Source organism: Typopeltis vanoorti, chromosome 5, assembly GCF_054136105.1.
Source record: "Typopeltis vanoorti isolate ZY-2024b chromosome 5, IOZ_Tvanoo_1.0, whole genome shotgun sequence".
Taxonomy (NCBI): domain Eukaryota; kingdom Metazoa; phylum Arthropoda; class Arachnida; order Uropygi; family Thelyphonidae; genus Typopeltis; species Typopeltis vanoorti.
In genome coordinates, this window is record NC_143553.1 from 56,115,839 (window position 1) to 56,132,557 (window position 16,719).

The 16,719-nt window shown below is 35.5% G+C and overlaps 1 protein-coding gene across 5 annotated transcripts in view; it reads left to right on the top strand.

The window, feature by feature from the left end:
- The window catches only part of LOC150106430 (armadillo-like helical domain-containing protein 3), a 352,469-nt gene that overhangs the window by 49,959 nt on the left and 285,791 nt on the right, over nucleotides 1–16,719 (top strand). The window lies entirely within an intron of this gene.

Consider the following 16,719-nt stretch of genomic DNA (forward strand, 5'->3'; position numbering starts at 1 on the left):
TGAGTCTGCAGAAATATGGATGACATGCTATTTCATATGGTGAATATAAAGACTAACTCAATCATACGCATATTGCAATTATTTAAAATGACTGATTTATTGACTCCTTATAGGTGACCTGTTTATTTTATCTAATTTTAACTAAAGTTGAAATCTCTTGATGTATTCAGGCACTTAGGGATTAGAAAGAGGAAGTAGCAGCATTGCATATGAAGTTTCACTTCTCCATTGATTACACAGTCCAACACAATTTTTGCTGACTTTTATATGAGACTTGTTTTTTACTAATTTGGGTGCGCTGATTTCAAATATCAAACCCATTTTTCTCTATCACGTCAGGTTCTTCCTCTATGGCATTTTCGTTTTGCTAATTTGTAAGTTTTTGATAGTTTTAAGGAGGCAATACTATTTAGAGCATCAAAAAAATCGATTTTTTTAATATTGTTTTCTGAAAGTATGTACTTTTAAAAATCTGTTCCTAACTTTTTATCAAGAAATTCGAAAAATTCCCGAAGATATAGCCTATTATTCAAAGCGGTGCGCAGATCAGAATCGGAGCGCTCACCGCTCTTGCTTGTTAGTAAACGAATAAATGCATAAGAGCCTGCAACGGCACGTACTGGCGCTTTGAATGCGAGAGAGGCTGATAATTAGATACATAACTACTTAACAATATTCATTAAAAATTACAAGAATATTTATAAAAAAATAACAATTTTACTTACACATGAGTTTCAGGGAATAAATTTTTGTTTGTAGCAATTTCTGCTGTGTGTTCTGTTTTGGCAATCCCTTTGAATACTCCAACAGTAGTCGGCCATCATGTGAGAATCCCATCTTCCTTGGTACCGATCTTCCATAGTTTTTAAGTCTTGATGAAATCTTTCGCCTTGTTCATCGCTTACAGCACCTAAATTCTCGGGAAATCTATCAAGATGACTGTATAGGAAATGAAGCTTTATGCTCATGTTGCAACCTAGGCGCTGGAAATTTTCAAGCATTGTTTCCACTAGATCTTTGTAATTGCACGCTTTTTTGTTTCCAAGAAAATTATTCGCAACCATCGTAAATGAAGTCCAGGCCTCTTTCTCAATTTTGTTCATAGAGTTGATGAAATTTGGGTCTCTCATTAAAGTTCTAATTTGCGGTCCATCAAATACACTGGCTTTAAGTTTTTCATAACTAAGTCATGGAAATTTTTCACATATGTATTGGAAACAGTCACCTTGTAAATCTAAAGCTTTAACATACTGCTTCATAAGACTTAGTGGTGAAAAATGTTTTTTCTCTGTCGATTAAAGGTTGATTTATAACATTCTGTTCTCCAACATTTAAGGATATTCTAAGAGGCCAATGTTTCTGACTCCAGTGTTGGTTTCTAGCTTGACTATCCCAGAAGCATAGAAAACACGGAAACTTTGTATATCCTCTTTGAAAGCCAAGTAAAAAGTTCACCATTTTAAGATCCACACAGATGATCCAGTTATGGTCTGTATATTTTAATAACTTCAGAACCTTTTTAATGTCCTCATATGTTTCCTTTAAGTGGACTGAAAATAGCCAATAGGAATTGAGCCATATACATTCCCATTGTGTAGTAAGACACACTTGAGACTTCTGCTTGAACTGTCGATAAATAAACGCCACTCATTTGGATGATATTGTACAACACTCATTTCAGTTAGTAAACCTGACACATTGTTACAGTAAACAAACCCACACTCGTGTTTAAAATGTTGTACAAGATTACTTTCCCTGCTACAATAAAAAGTTATCTTCGTATCTTGCTCCAGTAAGTTTTTTTCATTTAATCTTGAAGCTAACAATTCCAATGATTCCTTTGATAGGCCCAAATCTCTTACTAAGTCATTCAATTCCGCTTGAGTAAAACGTTGCGGTCCAGAACTAGAAATTAAATTTTCATTGTCTAAATCAACATCCGGGTCTTTCTCCTCAAGAACATCTGGCATATCCCGATCATGCTTTTTCTCAAGTAAAGGAAGTCCTTTATAAATTGGCATGGCTATTTCATTGGAATGAGCAACTGGCTAAATTGCTGAGTTGAGATTTGGATACACAATTTTTTTCTTATTCTTCTTATTATAACCAGAAGTCTGAACTAAACAAAAATAGCAATCATCTACGTGATTTTTCGGTTCACGCCAAATCATTGGAATGCCAAAAGCTAATTTTTGGCGTTTTCCCTTGCTCCACTGTTGTAAATTTTCTACACATGACTTACACACTTTATTTGGAGCCCATGACTTGTCCTTATCTGCAATTTTTACGTCAAAGTATGCAAAGTACACTTCCTTAACGAAATCAGTGATATTTGTCCTTTAACTGGGAACAGTAAAGCTGCCACAAATGTAGCAGAAGGAATCTACACTATTGACACAATTTCGAGTATTAGACATGATGTATTTTCTTCACTGCTGACTAACATGCAATTAACAAGACAAAAAAAAACCAGAGACTTTATTGAAACATAAGTGCTCATCATACTTTCACGATCGATTAACGATTGACTGATTTCGATCGTTCTTTGTCCGCTATGACGCATATAGCATTCATTTGTTTTAGGCAGTTGTCATCGCCTACTTTTCATCACCTAAATGTATTAGGTCGGTTATCGGCCTCTCTCACATTCAAAGCAGCACCAGTACGTGCTGTTGCAGGTTCTTATGCATTTATTCGTATACTAACAAGCGAGAGAGCGGTGAGTGCTCCGATTCTGATCTGCGCACCGCTCTGAATAATAGGCTATATCTTTGGGAATTTTTCGAATTTCGTGATAAAAAGTTAGGAACAGATTTTTAAAAGTACATACTTTCAGAAAATAATATTAAAAAATCGATTTTTTTGATCCTCTAAATAGTACTGCCTCCTTAAACCTATCAAAAACTTACAAATTAGCAAAAAGAAAATGCCATAGAGGAAAAACTTGACGTGATAGAGAAAAATGGGTTTGATATTTGAAATCAGCGCACCCAAATTAGTAAAAAACAAGTAATAGATAACACTGGCCAACAAAAAAACAAGTTTTTTTGTTGGCCAGTGTTATCTATTACTCTCTCTAATCAGCAAACGACTGAATATTTCCTTTCCTATATCATTTATGTAAAAATTAAACAGCAATGGTCCCAGCACTGAACCACACCACTAGTTACCTGTTTTTTGCCTCAGTTCTGTTTCTCCACATATCACTTTTTGATATCTGTCCAGCAGCCACCCTCTTATCCAGTTAACCAGTGTCATCCATCCCCATTTGTTCTAATTTGTGTAACAGAGTTGCATGTGGTATTCTGATTCTGAGATACTGATTTGTCTATAATTTGCTACTGGTCTTAGAACCTCCTTAAAACTCTGCCAGAGCCGATGCTTAATTTAAACAGCTTAGTCAAAGGCTTTTGCCAGTTCCCTTGCAGATTCTCGTATAATCTGAGCTGATATCCCATCTAATCCCACAGCTGTATTTACATTGAGATTCTGCAGTATCCTAACAACCTCCAATTCATCCACCTCTGTTCCCACATTAATATCTGTCACATATGCTAAAGCAGTAACCTCACTAAGATGACATATCCTTGCCAAGTGGTCATTCTGTAACTCGACTATTTTATCTGCTTCTGTCAGCTCGTTACTGTCATCGCTCATTAAGGTTAATCTTCCATAGTTATTGTTCCTTTTAATTGCTACATAATGAAAGAACTCTTTGGAATTTCCTGCTCGGCTAAATTCTTCTCATAATCTGATTTTGCCTTTCATCGGTAGTTAAATAATTTCTACCTGAGAACTACCATCTCTTTTCTTTTCTGTTTTTCAGTTGCATTTGTTATATTTTTGATTTTCACTCCCAGAAAACTCAAAGTAGCAAGAAGTTCGTCATTAGCATGATTTATGAGGAAATCACCATCCATACGACATCCTTATTTTAGTTACTTGATCATTATTCATTAATATCTTACCTGCTGCAGTTTTTTGTTGTCTTTTCTTTTGCTGCTTAACTTTGTTGGCTTTCCTGTAACTCTAAATGCTTCTCAAATTTTTCTAGTTCTTGTGTCATCTGTCTAATAATATTTGTAATGTCAAGAAAGATTAGAGGTTAGGTAACCAAGAAGAAAAAAAATATTGTGGCTATTGATTCAAATGCTATCAAATTATGAGAAATAAGACAGCAATGAGTTTTTGCAAGCATTCAGGTATTGAAGTTAATAGTGCTTTCAAACAGAGGCAGAAAGTTGTTTTTAATGAAAGACAACACCAGATTTTTTGGGGGACTGAGGAGGCTGTGAATGTGATATGCTTATGTCATCATAGGTTGGTGTATGAAGGTCAACTCAAGATAGTGAGAAAATTGATCTTGATGGGAGATTGAAATATTATTAGACGTAAAGGAGAAGTAAAATCTTTCTTCTGAGAAATTGGGTAGAATTTTGTTTTGATAGCATTGGAATTCACCTCATATAAGAATGGTGAGGAAATAAGTGTTTACGACTTTATAGTTGTGACAAGCCTAGGTGTTGGAAGTGACATCAAAACTAGTTAGTTTTGATATCACTTCTTTATTTACTAATATACCACTAACAGACACTCTTGATTAAAAAGAAATCCAACTTTGATATCTTCGAATTATTCAAATTTACATTGCATGTAGGATGCTTTACTTGGCAAGGAAAAATCTACAAACTGATTAATGGTACTGCAATGTCCCCCCCCCCACTTTAGCTAATTTTTATATGGAACACTTTTAGAACAAAGTATTACCATAGCTACTTTCAAATCCTTAGTGTGGTTATGCTTTGTTGAGGATGTGTTTGTCATTTAGTTCTACGGGCAAGATACTTCATTCTCTTTTCTAACTTACCTTAATAGCCAATATTCCAAAATTCACTTCATTTTAGAAAAATAATATAATAACTGTTTGCCTTTCTTGACACATTAGTTATTTCCCTTTCAGATCTTTTTCCATTTATAGAAAGCCAACACGCAGGTAGATATTTACATAAACAATCTGTCATCATCCAGTCCACCATAATTGAATTCTCTAGTCACTTATGCCTGGCTCTATGCATAAGTGTGTAGAAAATTCAATTATGGTGGACTGGATGATGACATGATTGTTTATGTAAATATCTACCTACGTGTTGGCTTTCTATAAATGGAAAAAGATCTGAAAGGGAAATAACTAATGTGTCAAGAAAGGCAAACAGTTATTATATTATTTCTCATATTGATGAAGCCCTTTTCACTAAACTCCTGTCTTCACCATACTTTCTTGATCAATGGTTACAGTGCCCACAGTTTCATATGGATGTGGCAAGGTTTTCCATTCTGGAAACCCAGGTTTTTCATCCCACAAAACAAGCAAACTGTCCATTAGAACATGCAATTAATAGACATAATACACTGGCCTCATAACCTGAGTTGCTTTCATCATAAATCTAAATAAACCTAACCAAACGGCTCCTACAAAATAGATGAAATACATCATGCCCCCAACTCAACTTTCCCCAAACACACACAAGAACAAAACACCACTATTCCTATTCCAGATAGCTGAGATACATCTTAAAAGATAATAAAATATAACCTTCACACCTCATTCAAACCACATGTCAAATTAATAACTTTGATCTGCTCTCTGAAGGAGATAAACTCCATCCTCTAGCACATTCTAGAATGTGTGAAGTTCCCTGTGCCTGTGACTTGGTCTATTATGGACAGACAACTGGAAAGATCCAGTAACATCTGCCTTGGAGGACATAAGAACAGTAGTGGATTATGTTCCTTTGAAGCCCTAGGTGCAATTTTGTTATAAGGCCCTTTATGTAAAAGTGTTTTTTTATATTAAAAAGACAATAAAATCCTTAAATAATAACAAGTTTTTTCTTTATAATTATTTGTCTAGTTAGTATATTACAACTTACAATGTTACCTTTCATGCTTTTAAATCTGCAAATTGATCAATAATGTTATCATAATTTAACATATTAACTATATCGTTTTCTATAAACATTATAGATAAATCATTTGAATGAGTCTGCCCTAAACTATTTCTTAAATTACATTTTATTCTTTTTAAGACCGAAAAAGAACATCCGCCACTAGCATTACTTATTGGTAAAGTCAAAAAAATTGTTAAGATTGTCTCTATGTTTTTTAGAGGCATATTATCTTTTTTGTTATGTAATTTTTGAGGCCCCTCGAGACAATGAGGCCCTAGGTGCATACTTAGTGCGACTATTGGGTAATCCACCACTGCGTAAAAAAAAAAAAAAAAAAAAAAAAAGCAACTATTATCCGGACTACAGCCCATGCTTTGGACACCCCTTTACACAGGATGAGAAGGCAAGAAAACCAGTGTGGTATATGGAAGTCGTTATAGGTCAGAAAGACTATTTTTAGAGTATGCCTTAGCTATGAAGCATTCTCCTCACTTAACAAGTATCGCTACATTAATCTGCAAAAATTTGGAAGACAGTAGTCTTAAGGTCAACTCCTACACAACTGTAATACTTCCTTTATACAGTTTAGGACTTCTTTTTTCCATTACTATTTGAAAGCTTCACTTACTCATTATTGCATGTAAACTCTAACTGTTTTGCTCTGAGGATATATTTCACTGATTGAAATTCTGTGAAATATAAGGCAGTTAATAAACATTATTTTATAATTTAGTTTTGTTTGGTGTTGTAGTATCATTAAAATAAGTTATGCGTAGTGTTTAAGACATCGGTTATAGAAATCTTAAAGATAAAATCGGTTAAATATATACTACAAGGTTTGTTGAATGAAGAAAAGTGTAGCATACTGTCATAAGCAAAAATATGAAGAATTCGATGCAGAGAGAGGGGGGGGATTAACTGATGTATAGAAGGAAGAGCATGGGTGAAAGAACAGAGCCCTCAGGTACTCATCATTAATGAAGAAATCTGACATGTAATGAATGTAATGAATAACCAGAGAGAGAGAGAGAGAGAGAGAGAGAGCTGGCGGTCCATGAGAAAGCCTCATGTTAGGCACTTAATGGAGTGAAAGAATTAAAAATAATATTTAATTCTTCCAATATTTCATCTGGCACTGAGACATCATCAGGGAGTACAGTATGAGGCTTGCAACACACACACACGTGTGTGTGTGTGTGTGTGTGTGTGTGTGTGTGTGTGTGTGTGTGTGTGTGTGTGTGTGTTGTAAGTCTTGTGAACAAAAGATGAGTTCTAACTAGGTGTGGCACGTTTATTGGCAGCCTAGGATGTAAATTAAGATCTCAAAGAATTAGTGTTTCCCATATTTTGGAAAGCTTAATGCAACCATATTTATTCAAATTAGGCTGATTTCTAGGAGCAGCTACAGATTCCAAAAACAGTCTTTTCCCTTCTAAATTTACTGCAATGCAGCATGGTGATCCTTTTCCAAGTGATTCTATGAGTCATATCCAAAGCATGGTCTGCAAAGCCTGATTGACTATAGATGACTGCAGATGTATTTTTTGTGTTCTTCTATTCCTGTTCACTAGAGTTCACTATTCCTGGACAGACAGGAATAGTGAACTCTATATGCAAGGCATGTTAAAAAAAAAAAGACCGAACTTTTGCTATAAAGACTTTATTGCTCATTTTACAACATTTTAAACACTGTCCCCCCTTCAAAGTAGTTCCCTTTACTGGTGATACACTGTTCCCAACTAGGGCTAAGCCTGGAGAATTTGCATTGGCAAGCAGTTCCTGACTGATTTCAACATGGTTCTCTTTTTCATTCAGCAACTGTGGTACAAATTTTGCAATGATGCACCACATCTGAAGTTTTTCAGTCAAAATTTGATGGCAAGAGACTATGCTGATGCCTGCCCACTTTATCAGCAACTTCTCGGACAGTTAAATGATGATTTCCACACACACACACAGCACAAACTCTCTCGACATGGTCGTTGTCTGTTGATGTGGAAGGTAGTCCAGGCCCAGAATCTTCACTTTCACTGACTGACATTGTCCTTTTTAAAATTCTTAAGCCACTCTTAGCATTGCATTTCTCCCAAGCATACAGGAAGGACTGAATGATTGGGTAAGCAAATGAAATGTCTCTGTAAAATTTTTACCAAGTTTGCAGCAAAATTTCACACACACACACACACACACACACACACACACACACACACACACACACACACACACACACACAAATATTGTTCTTCAAACTCTTTCATTGTCATTGATCCAATGAACAGCTTGTGCACGTGCTCATTTCAGTGGATGTAACTTGACGATTAATGCTCATAGCAGAACGGGGCAAATGGCAGTTTGTTGTCAAAACCTGCCACTAGGTGCACTAATAGCCACAGCACGCTCTCTCTGTGCCGATTGGCATGCTATTTAAAAAGTTCAATCTTTTTTTTGAACACCTTCATACTCCAGGAACTGAGAGAGGAGGGATTTGTTCTTTTGTGGAGCAGATAAAGGTAGCTAGTTTTAGGCTAGCTATTGGGTAGGCATGATACCGAGATGTCTAGAAAAGGCCAACCAAGCTATTATTAGTTTCCTTTTCCATAGTAAACTGGATTCTAAGGCAAAGACTATTTGAGGTGAGAGAGAAAAGAGTCTGGTGTGTCTGAGCCTTGAGGCAAAATAGAGAAGATATCTTAACCACATAAAAGGTTTAAGAGGGACTGAGTCAAGAGCTTGTTTTTCAAAATATTCCATAAAAAATTAGCAAGGGAGGGGTACAAGGCGGGGGGGGGACCCAATAGAGGTACCCTCTGTTTATGAATTTTGTGCTTCCAAGAGAAATATATGGAGAATATTTCATTCATGTGTTTCGCTTAGTTGTGTATGTTTGTGGTTGTGTGTTAACTTATATTGTATTCCCTGATGAATTAGAATAATTTTTTTATTATTATTAAAATAATCCATAAAAAAATTGGCAAGGGGTGGTGAGAAAGGAAGAATCCACAGATGTACTCTTCATTTATAAATTTTGTGCTTCCAAGAGAATTTATAGTTAGAATATTTCATCCATGTGATTTACTTTGTTTTGTGTTGCCTTTGTGTGTGTGCATGTGCTTTGTCTCATATTGTACTCCCAGATGAAATATTGGAAGAATTATATATTATTTTTAATCTTTTCTCAGTGGTCTTTCACTACATTAAGCCTCTAACATAAATTTCTCCCAGCACTTAAGCCTTAACACACAGGTAAGAAAGCCTCTATGCCACATTTTATGCCAGCTTTGGAGATGTCGAGAATTTCCCCAGATCTTTCCATGGATTGTGTCCAAAGGTTGGTAGTAAATAAGAGATTTGCTGTGAAAGAGTGGTGAAATCCATACCTGTGATCATTACTTAATTGATGGCCTCTAAGACATAAAGAGGTGAGCTGTTAATAATCATCTCCATTATTTTTGAGAGTACTGAATTGAGGGCATTGGAATAATAGTCTGATGACTGACTTTCATTTCTCTTTTTAGGAAGTGGATAAAGGCTTTCTGCTGTCATAATAGTGGATAGATGTCTGATAAGTATGACATTCTTGTACAGAGAAGTATCAGATGGGTGTTAATTCTGAAGCACAGGCTTTTAGCATAGTTAAAGGGAAATAATGGGGTGCTTAAGGGTCAAAGCTATATAACTGAGAGGAGACCTCCACATAGCCTTTAAAGTAGGGTTCCCATAATGCTTTACTAAAATCTGGGACATTCTGAAATTTTTACTTAAAAAACCCGGGACATTTTGTATAAAAATGGGACAAGTTAAAAATTACGAAAACCAAAAATAAAACTATTATATATGTTGCACTTTAAATTAAATGCTGCTATAAACATACATTAACATTAAATCCACTTCAAAAAAGGATTATTAATCACAAAAATTTTTAATTAGAAAAATATTTATCAGATTTATGGACCTGTTTGAGAATTTTTTTTTCTTTTGATATTTGATCATAGAACTCAGCACAAGAGAAATTCTTAAAATAAGTCGGCTCTGGAATAAATCCTAAAACCCACCCCAACTCAACATCACCAGAGTTCAATATTGGTACTATCAACATAAGAAGCCTGAATGGCAAAGAAATGGAGCTTGCTGTGGAATTGGATAAGTACCAGATCGACGTAATAGGGGTGACTGAAACAAAAAAGACAAAAACTGGTGATTAAAGCTTTTACTGTCTCAATTTTAAGTCCTGTTTTGTCCAGAGCGCATTTATTAATGAAAAAACACATTCAACAGCTGATTAGTTCCTGGCAGTGCTAAACAAAAACTAACTAGGCATTTAATACTCCCAGAATTTATACCCTGCCTTGTAAAATGAGCAAACTTTTCACACCATTTATCACTGACACTTTGATCCTTCTGCTCACTCCACACTTCAAATTTGCTTTCACAATATTTTTTCACACATACAAACTCATCAAATAAGTCCTCTTCATTCACACTAAAACTTGGTGACACTGTCTGCATGAATATGTAGCTTTCTTGTATGTTCTTCCAATTCACAGGATCCTTTTCCTTCAAATTAATCCTATCCTTAGACTGAAGAGGTGTGAGAAATGGTGTACACCACTCCTGAATATATTCAATATGCAATAGAAATCTACTGCATAGCTTTCAAACTTTTCAATTGTTATGTGTCCTTCTTTGTCTAATTCTTGCAACTGTTTTCTCACAGTATTTGTAAGAAACTTTTCTAACTTCCTACAATTTAACCTTTCACCAGTTTGTTTGTTTCATCCTTCAGTTCAATTACTGTTATATCTTGCTTTTCAATACATTTAATGGCATCATAAAAGGTTTTTAACTGGCTTGCAAGGAAATGCAGGAGTGTAATTAAAAGTGGATTTTCAAAGAAATTTTTGAGACTGATAGGACATTTGTCAATAGAAAGAAAATATGACTTCAATGAAGAGAACATGTCAATAACCCTCTGGATTGCAGCAAAAGAGAAAGCCATCTTGTCTTGCTGCTACCCCAAACAGTTTTATACTCTGTGTTTGTGAATTCACAAAATGATTTAAGTTCCTCAACTCGTACACAATATATGTGGAAATGTTGGTAAATCTTGTTAATTATTAACTAAAGATCGATAGGTAAACAATCTGAAGCAGTCTACACAGCATTAAGTATTATCATATGTGCAGGGCAACCAATTCCAATTAAATTGTTCACAGTGTTTTCTTGAATTTTGAAGTACAGATTATTCTTTCCCTTTCTCTTCTTTCCACCAAAGTTTGTATTTGTATTATCTGCTAATATAGCAATTATCTTTTTCAGGAGATCTAACTTCTGTAACACTTCCAACACATAAGAAAATAAATGTTCTGAAGTTTCACCACCTAAATTAACTAACTCCAACATATTCAACTTCACACGTTTTTTTGGATGATAGTATCTAATGACCAGACGCACTAATTTCATGTCAAAGTGGTTTGATGAATCGATTAGTACTGATATAAAACAAAATTCTTTTAGCTCTTCCTCAATCTGCTTTGTTGCTAATGGCTCAGTAACATTGGTTATTATTGCCTTGCACTTTTTTGCAAACACCTGAATTTATAGTTGAAAATTTTTTTCACGATGGTTGTTGTGCAGTCCATACAGTTAAAGCTGTGGTTATGCACCACTGTGTGATACACAAAGATTGCTTCCTGCACTGCCAGTGATAACTCTTTTTCCCTTTTACTCTTAGTTTTCACAATTAAAAAATTACTTATACTACAGTTGGAAGCCTTACTTCGAACAGCAGCTTTATGTTTTTTTGTTTTCACGTGGTTGACTACGTCTGACTGACCACCATGCGAAATGCAAAATTTACAATTACATAAAATACATTCCACATTTTCTTCTACACCTTTAACGAAAGAAAATTCTCTTCTAATATAATCATTAATACTGCACTTAAGTTTCGGCATTATACGGGTAGTAAATGATAAAAATTATAACACACAAAGTATTGATCAAGTAAGATACTGTTATAACTGAAGCATGGGAAAAAAGAACATCACCATTAGTTATTATTAGTTATGTTATTTATAATACTAATGCTTATTATTAGATAAGTACCAGATTGAGATAATAGGGGTGACTGAAACAAAAAAGACCAAAACTGGTGAGATCTTTCCGAGCAATAAATAGAAAATGTTACATACAGGCAATGACAATCAAGAAAAAGAAGGAGTAGCCATAGTATTCAACACTAAACACGAGGCTAATCTTCTTGAATGGCAGGCAATTTCAAGTAGAGTGATGTGGGCAAATATCAGAATGGGTAACTGGACAATGAGACTTATTTGTGTGTATGGTCCCACAGAAGGTTCTCCTAAGGTAGAAGTGGAGAAATTTTTTGAGGCTTTAGAAAAAGCAACTGACACAATGAAAAACGAAAAATTGGTCCTTGTTCGGGATTTAAATAGTAGAGTAGGAAATGATTGTCTGACATATAAAAATATTTTGGGAAAATTTGGAGAAAAGAGCAAAGCTAATAATAATGGCAAATACCTGTTGGAGTTCTGCTCAGTACATGGACTGGTTATTACCCAACACAATGTTCCAACATAAAAATGTGCACAAATTCACATGGAGAGAAGAGGCAAGGAATAAGAAAAGTCTCATTAACTATGTTATTGTTGATAGTGTTGTTTTCCCACTGATGCAGGACACCAGAGTGCACAGAGGATTTGAAATTGGAAGTGATCACTATTTAGTCTTGAGCAAGATAAAATTGAATTTTATATTGAAAAGAAGAACATGTAAGGAAGTTTTAAAGTGAATGAAAGTTGAACAGCTCTCAGAAAAAATGAAAGAGTTTACAACAGGAACCAATCCTTGGAGATTCAGTGGCAAGCCCTGAAGAAAACACTAATTGATTTTGCCAGAGAGGCATGTTGTCTGTAAGGATAGAAAAATCAGAACTCCATGGTGGACACAGGAAGTTAAAGAGGCAGTGAAAGAAAAGAAGAAAGCATATCAAAAGTTCCTGGCAAATAAGTTTTGTGCTCTTAGAGAATACAGAGACAAATGTAAGAAAGGTAAACACTGTGTAAAATTAGCTAAACAGAAGTCATGGGAGGACTTTGGTAAGAACATAGAAAGTAAATATCAAGAAGGTGGCAAGATATTCTGGAGGTTATTGAAGAAGCTCATAAATGGAGCAAAGAGTGCTGTAAAAGGAATTAGAGATGATAAAGGTGACATGAAAACAGGAGAAAAAGATATCCTTGAAGTATGGAGTAATTACTTCAAAAAATTGCTAAATGAAACAAACAGTGATGTCAGCACAGTGGTAAAAAACACTGAACAGGCATGCAGTTAGGAATACATATCCATACTTGAAGTAGAAAAAGCAACGAAAAGCCTGAAATGTGGAAAGGTAGCAGTATGGAGGTATAAAAATAGTGACAGCACTGCATAGTTTAGAAGGCCTGGATAGAGAGACATGAATTCCAGATGATTAGAGTAGAGCTCCCATAGTACCCATATATAAAAAGGGAAATACAACTGAATATGAGAATTACAGAGGTGGTTCTCTACTGAGTGTTCCTGGTAAGTTATATACAAGTATACTTGAGAAACTGTTGAGAAGAATTGTGGAAGAAAAGCTTGGTGAAGAACAAGCTGGATTGAGGCCAAATAGAGGCTGTCAGGACCAGATCTTCACTTTAAGACAAATAGTTGAGAAAGCAAATATAACAAAGATCTGTATTTAAGTTTTGTCAAGCTGGAAAAGTCATATGACAATGTGCCAAGAGAGAAACTATTCGAAATGCTACAGTTATATGGTGTCAATTGGGCATTATAATAAGCAATACTTAGCCTTTATTTGAGTTGTAAGTCAGCAGTTAGAATTGAAGGAAGTACAGGAAGGTGGTTTAATATTAAATCTGGTGTCAGATAAGAATGTACATTATCCCCTCTGTTATTCATTATCTATATGGATCACATTATGAAGGAAAGTGGTATTAAACCTGATATCAAAATTGGAGATGTTAATGTCATCTCCTTGCTTTATGCAGATGATGTTATACTTCTAAATAAATCCGCTACAAGTCTGCAAGATTCTCTGACTAAAGTGAATAACTGTTGTAATAGATATGGTATGAAGGTCAGCATTAAAAAGACAAAGACAATGAAAATGGGAAGAAACATTGAAAATATCAACTACATTTTGAATGGAGATCCTGTTTCTGATCACCATACTGACCAGAGAGGTCAGCATAGTGATCAGAATTCAGACAGTGATAAAGACAATAAAGAAAAGTAATAAAATGGGGTAAGAAATTTTGAGATTTGTCAGATCTGACATATGCTCTTTTGAAATGATGCATTGCTGGCTTCCTACTTAATTATGGTGTGTTGAACAATGTTCACCAAATCTGTCATTTTCACATCATTTGTGAAAATCGAACCACTCAGAGAAATTTTATATGTACAGACTCAAGTAAACTAGTTCCAGGTGAAATTATTATTTGTTGACTAATTTTCAGTCAGAACTTTTTTTCACTTATGTGTTGGTTAGACATGCTTCTAATTTTTTTTAGGGAATGGCAACGTAACTTAATTATTAATTATAAAAATGTTAATTAATTACTACTTATATTTCAGCGATGTTACATTGCCATCTTCAGGGATCACAAAACAATGATATGTGCTGGTATTCACACTAAGCAAATGAGGATGAAGAAAGGCAACTGAAGTCGTTCCTAGAGTCCTAAAGGTGCCCCCTAGTGAGCTAAATTGGGTTGTTTTGATCTTAAAGATTTGGGGTAGTCTCATGCATCCAAATCTGTTGAGGTTTGGGAAGTTTTCAGAGCTGAGGCTGATTCAAGGAATAATCTTTCGTATTTGTACTTGTTGCAGTGCAATAAAGTGGCCTTCTTCCAGTGTATTCTGTGATTGGTGTCCAATGCATAGTAAGCAAGTCCTGAGTGGCTGTATTGGTGGAACAGGATGTACTCCTTGTGTTTGGATATCCTGATATTAGCTGCACTGTCTGTTTGGCTGTACTAGGACAGATTGCAACTCCAGGTAGGTCTAGGGGAAGTGGCTGGTCTTCGGTGGAGCAAATAAGAGATGCCAATTTTTTATGCGGTTTGTAACTAGTTGTGAGGTCATATTTTCTTAGGATTTTTATTAGTTTTTTGGATGTACTCCGGATATATGAAATGATGATAGTTTAGAGTAATCTCTGTTCTGCAGAGGGAGAGGGTGGGGTTGTGGTTAACTGGTTTTAATATTTTATGGATTTTTTGGGAGGTTGTAGCCATTGGCTAAGAGAGTGTTAAGGATATGGTTAAGTTCAGTAGTTAGGGCATTGTTATCTGAACTGATTAATTTTGCTCTGTTATATTGGGTTTCTGTAGTTCCATATTGTTTGGAGGCAGGGATGGTATGATTGCTGGTGAATGTACCTACCTGTATATGTAATTTTTCTCTAAATGGAGAAAGCTAAGGATTCATTAGGCTTGCGTGTATTTAGAGTGTCTAGGAAAGGCAGACTGCTGTTGTTTTCCCTTTCCCAAAGTAAACTGGATCCTTGGGCGTTGATTGTTTAAGTGTGTTGTGAAATTGTGGAATGTATCCAGGTGATGCGGCCAAATGGAGAAAACATCATCAACGTGGGTAGCTGGACAGTGGGTTTATGTGGGGCAGAGTTTAAGGCTTTTTCTTCAAAAGTCTCCATAAAGAGTTGGCCAGCAGTGGAGAGAGTGGACAACCCATAGCTGTTCCCTCTGTTTGTAGAATTTTCCTTGCCAAACGAAATAGCCTCCTGATATCAGGAGGAAATTTGGCTAGGATGAGGTCTAAGGTATCTCTGAGTGGGACATCAAAACTGACCATTATGTCAGTGTGTTGGAGTGAGAGGTTTTCTATATTAGTTTTAAAGTGGGCTGAGATTTTTATGTGTGAAGTTTGTTGCCTGCATATTGTGTGAACACTTTGGCTAATTTGTATGTGGGGAATTAGTGCCATCCACAATGGAATGTAATGGTACATTTTGCTTATGGATTTTTGCTAGTCCATATATCTGAGGAGAGGGGTGGGTCTAGAGTTAAAGGTTTTAGTCTGCTATATGTTTTAGTATTGTTATGCAGGATTCTATTGATTATTTTCTTGTTGTAGCTGTACTTTATAAATGTTTTGGTTATAATTTGATACTCATTTTTTCAGAGCCTGCTCATCAGAGCAAATTGTTAGAGTTCCATTTTTGAGCATGTTGACGATCCCTAGTTCCAGTGCTGGATGATGGTATGAGTGTCTTTTTGTATGTGTGGGTAGCTTTATAGTAGACCATGAATGAAAGACAGCCTGAGGGAGGACATGAGAATCGTTTCCAGAAAGGGAAGACTGTTATCATCAATCTCAGTGGTAAATTGGATTCACTTGAGTTGTTTGTATGAGGGTAGCTTAGGGCAGTATTTAAAGTTTGTTAGCTGAGACCAAATATATCGTCAGCATAATCTGAACTAACCATTGGGTTTTAGAATCGCTGGATCTAGAGCTCATTGCCAAGAGTCCACTTTATAAAAGTTAGTTATCAGTGTGTGTGTGTGGGGGGGGGGGGGGGTTGTAGGGAGTGTAAGCCCATGGCTGTACCTTCTTTTTATGGGTAAAAATTATTTTGCCACACAAAAATAGCCAGAGTGAAGTGCTCTTGGGCAAAGAGGATCATAATATTGGCTGGAAATGTGTCTTGTTGTAGAGTAGATAGAGTAGTAGTTGTAGAGTAGAC